At 62.2% G+C, this 5,000-nt stretch overlaps 1 pseudogene; it reads right to left on the bottom strand.

Annotated features, from left to right (window-relative positions):
• Nucleotides 1-4,903, bottom strand: part of LOC124589209 — an 8,523-nt pseudogene extending 3,620 nt beyond the window's left edge.
• Between the last annotated feature and the right edge of the window lie 97 nt (nucleotides 4,904-5,000).

The following is a 5,000-nucleotide window of genomic DNA, read 5'->3' as shown; positions in this document are numbered from 1 at the left end:
GACGCTCGGGGAGGGCGCGGGCCAGGAGGAAGAGGTTCAAGAGTTTCACCAGGACTTCATGCGGCAGGCGCCGCAGCTCCGCTGGAGTCAGGCCGTCCGGCCCGGCTGCCGATCCCCTGGGCGGCAAGGCAGCAGCGACCTCCTCACGTGTGACCGGCCCCCATAGGCACTCAGGAGCGACAGGCTCCGAGTGCGGGAGAAGGCGGTCACGGATGAAGCCGGCGGTGGAGATCGGCTTCTTCGTGAAGAGGTCCGCCCAGAAGTCCAGCAGACCGGGGATGTCGGGTGGCGGCTGCAGCAGGGTGCCGTCCAGCAAGCCGCGCACGCAACGTGCACGCGACCTACGGAAGGCGTCCTGTGTCCGCGCGTAATCCCAGCGGCGCCGCTTGCGCTTCTGCAGCGGCGGGGCGGCAGGCGGCCGCTTGGATGGTTGGCGCGGCCGCTGTGTCCTGGTGATCGACCTCTCCCCCCTGGACCCGACCGACGCAAGGGCATCCGGGAGCATGCCCAGGATGACATCGGGCGGCGTGCCCCGCCCCAGACCAATGACTCGATCCAGGGCAGAGAAACGCTGGGCGGAAGCAGGTAGCCCCGCCAGATGCTCCCAGATGGCGGCGTCAGTCGGCCCCTCCGGCGGCGGCCCGGTGGTGTCGGCCGCGAAGTCCTCGGCTGCGTCGACGGGCGGCGCAGCGGCCTCGCCCGCGTCAGGCAGCGAGCTCGCTGCTCCACGGCGGGACGCCGGCTCTTCACCCCGACCGATCTCAAGTGCCTCCATGAATTGGCGGACAAGCTGCTTGTGGGCAGCTTGCCGCCGTCGGCACTTGATTGCCTCAAGCGTTCGGTCGGGGAACATCCTGGTAAGTTCTTGATTTACAAAGAAGAACCGGGCGTCCCTCTCCAGGAACAGTTCGGCCTCTGCCTTGGCGAGCGACAGGACTTCTTCCTCCGTCCACCTCGCGCGATGCCTCTCCGTCACGATCTCAGCGTTGGCGGCCGCAGGGTGTTGGCGGCGGCGATGGACCCCGAGACCGTTCTTCGTGGTAAAAGTGCGGTGGCACTCACTGCAAGCAAAGGGAGCTACACAAACTATCGCATTTTCGTTACGGCCGGTTGGCCGGATAGGTGCTGGGGTAGCTGGGGTGGCACCTTCAGCGGAAGGGCCACCATCTCTTGTTTCTTGTCGGCTGCCCCCAACTATAAAGGGATAATGCGAGGGGGGGCTGGTAACCCCCCCAAGCCCCTGGTGCGGTCTTCCACTCTGCAAAGATCAGCGGGCCCACGAGAAGGGGAGAAGACCGCAGGAGAGGAGAGGCTAAGAGGGCTAGGCCCATGTATTGCGCATCACTCTCCCTGTAACTATAACCCAAGGAAGGCACCTCGCAGCAGCAGCACGACTACATCAAGACCGCACTTCGAAAAGCCAAGTCCGGATGCAGCCACACCGCCGCCACTTGGCCAGATTAAGAGAAGTCATAGTTAACTCACGCCGTTTACCCGCGCCTTGCTTGAATTTCTTCAACGTTGACATTCAAAGAGCACTGGGCAGGAATCGCTTTTGGACGGAGGCTGGATACTGAACGGGGTACCCCCCACAAGCACCAGCCACACGACCCGACCCCTGGGAACCCCAGTTAACGAGTAGACGTGAGTGTCACCGTACCACAGCAGGGTGGTCACCGACGAGAACCGCCAGATCGCTTACCCAGCCGGACCTGTGGGATGACTTTCGTGTTACGCCCGAACCCCAGGCGGCAGGGACACTAGGGACGCGGCGGAAAGAACAACGCCGCCACCTAGTGTGGGACTAGTCACCGGGGACGACACCCGGCGGCCGCCAGAAATGAGGGCGCAGGCTATCGGCACTGATATATGAAAATGGGCCGGTCGCCAAACGCACCACAAAAACCTACCGGGCGGCCGCCACGGAAACAATAGCCACAGGACCTGCGTCCCAGGTGCAGTGAGAAAGGTTAGAACCACCAGTCTCGGTCGCACCTATGCCCCTCCGTGAAGCGGTTACTGTGCGGGTGTACCCGATGGGTTAATGTCCAGTCACCCTGAAGGGGATACCTGGACGGCGCCCGAATGAAGTCCAATGGAGTGGAAATCACAGGGCGTCAACACCCGCTAGGGCCATCGCAATGCTTTGTTTTAATTAGACAGTCGGATTCCCCCAGTCCGTGCCAGTTCTGAGTTGATCGTTGAATGGCGGCCGAAGAGAATCCGCGCACCCGCGCGCCCCCGGAGGAGCACGCTAAGGCGGACGCGGCCTCGCAGCAAGGAAGATCCGTGGGAGGCCAAGGCACGGGACCGAGCTCGGATCCTGCACGCAGGTTGAAGCACCGGGGCGCGAACGCCGCGCAGGCGCGCGCATCCTGCACCGCCGGCCAGCACGAGGCCAACCAACGGCGAGAGCAGACCACGCCCGCGCTAAACGCCCGCACTTACCGGCACCCCTACGGCACTCACCTCGCCCAGGCCCGGCACGTTAGCGCTGACCCACTTCCCGACCAAGCCCGACACGCCCCGATCCTCAGAGCCAATCCTTATCCCGAAGTTACGGATCCAATTTGCCGACTTCCCTTACCTACATTATTCTATCGACTAGAGGCTCTTCACCTTGGAGACCTGCTGCGGATATGGGTACGAACCGGCGCGACACCTCCACGTGGCCCTCTCCCGGATTTTCAAGGTCCGAGGGGAAGATCGGGACACCGCCGCAACTGCGGTGCTCTTCGCGTTCCAAACCCTATCTCCCTGCTAGAGGATTCCAGGGAACTCGAACGCTCATGCAGAAAAGAAACTCTTCCCCGATCTCCCGACGGCGTCTCCGGGTCCTTTTGGGTTACCCCGACGAGCATCTCTAAAAGAGGGGCCCGACTTGTATCGGTTCCGCTGCCGGGTTCCGGAATAGGAACCGGATTCCCTTTCGCCCAACGGGGGCCAGCACAAAGTGCATCATGCTATGACGGCCCCCATCAACATCGGATTTCTCCTAGGGCTTAGGATCGACTGACTCGTGTGCAACGGCTGTTCACACGAAACCCTTCTCCGCGTCAGCCCTCCAGGGCCTCGCTGGAGTATTTGCTACTACCACCAAGATCTGCACCGACGGCGGCTCCAGGCAGGCTCACGCCCAGACCCTTCTGCGCCCACCGCCGCGACCCTCCTACTCGTCAGGGCTTCGCGGCCGGCCGCAAGGACCGGCCATGACTGCCAGACTGACGGCCGAGTATAGGCACGACGCTTCAGCGCCATCCATTTTCAGGGCTAGTTGCTTCGGCAGGTGAGTTGTTACACACTCCTTAGCGGATTCCGACTTCCATGGCCACCGTCCTGCTGTCTTAAGCAACCAACGCCTTTCATGGTTTCCCATGAGCGTCGATTCGGGCGCCTTAACTCGGCGTTTGGTTCATCCCACAGCGCCAGTTCTGCTTACCAAAAGTGGCCCACTTGGCACTCCGATCCGAGTCGTTTGCTCGCGGCTTCAGCATATCAAGCAAGCCGGAGATCTCACCCATTTAAAGTTTGAGAATAGGTTGAGGTCGTTTCGGCCCCAAGGCCTCTAATCATTCGCTTTACCGGATGAGACTCGTACGAGCACCAGCTATCCTGAGGGAAACTTCGGAGGGAACCAGCTACTAGATGGTTCGATTAGTCTTTCGCCCCTATACCCAGCTCCGACGATCGATTTGCACGTCAGAATCGCTACGGACCTCCATCAGGGTTTCCCCTGACTTCGTCCTGGCCAGGCATAGTTCACCATCTTTCGGGTCCCAACGTGTACGCTCTAGGTGCGCCTCACCTCGCAATGAGGACGAGACGCCCCGGGAGTGCGGAGGCCGCCGCCCGTGAAGGGCGGGGAAGCCCCATCCTCCCTCGGCCCGCGCAAGGCGAGACCTTCACTTTCATTACGCCTTTAGGTTTCGTACAGCCCAATGACTCGCGCACATGTTAGACTCCTTGGTCCGTGTTTCAAGACGGGTCGTGAAATTGTCCAAAGCTGAAGCGCCGCTGACGGGAGCGATTATTCCGCCGAGAGCATCCCGAGCCAACAGCGGCGCGGGTCCGGGGCCGGGCCAGGTAGGTCCGTCATCCGGGAAGAACCGCGCGCGCTTGCCGGGAGCCCGAGCGCCCAAAGGGGCGAATCGACTCCTCCAGATATACCGCCGGGCAGCCAGCCAGGACACCGGGGCTCTGCCCAACAGACGCGAACCGAGGCCCGCGGAAGGACAGGCTGCGCACCCGGGCCGTAGGCCGGCACCCAGCGGGTCGCGACGTCCTACTAGGGGAGAAGTGCGGCCCACCGCACACCGGAACGGCCCCACCCCGCGGCGAGTGGAAAGGCAACCGGACACGACCCCGCCGCGGATTGCTCCGCGCGGGCGGCCGGCCCCATCTGCCGAGGGCGGAGGCCTGTGGCCGGATGGGCGTGAATCTCACCCGTTCGACCTTTCGGACTTCTCACGTTTACCCAGAACGGTTTCACGTACTTTTGAACTCTCTCTTCAAAGTTCTTTTCAACTTTCCCTCACGGTACTTGTTCGCTATCGGTCTCGTGGTCATATTTAGTCTCAGATGGAGTTTACCACCCACTTGGAGCTGCACTCTCAAGCAACCCGACTCGAAGGAGAGGTCCCGCCGACGCTCGCACCGGCCGCTACGGGCCTGGCACCCTCTACGGGCCGTGGCCTCATTCAAGTTGGACTTGGGCTCGGCGCGAGGCGTCGGGGTAGTGGACCCTCCCAAACACCACATGCCACGACAGGCGGCAGCCTGCGGGGTTCGGTGCTGGACTCTTCCCTGTTCGCTCGCCGCTACTGGGGGAATCCTTGTTAGTTTCTTTTCCTCCGCTTAGTAATATGCTTAAATTCAGCGGGTAGTCTCGCCTGCTCTGAGGTCGTTGTACGAGGTGTCGCACGCCACACCGCCAGCCGGCTGTGCACGCTACCGAGTAAGTACCGGTATGCGAACCGCCAGGCGACGGGCGCGCATCGCAA

The sequence above is a fragment of the Schistocerca americana genome, unplaced genomic scaffold (assembly GCF_021461395.2).
Source record: "Schistocerca americana isolate TAMUIC-IGC-003095 unplaced genomic scaffold, iqSchAmer2.1 HiC_scaffold_690, whole genome shotgun sequence".
In the NCBI taxonomy this organism is placed as follows: Eukaryota; Metazoa; Arthropoda; class Insecta; order Orthoptera; family Acrididae; genus Schistocerca; species Schistocerca americana.
The sequence above is the reverse complement of the archived record's forward strand: the minus strand, read 5'-3'. Positions and strand labels throughout refer to the sequence as shown.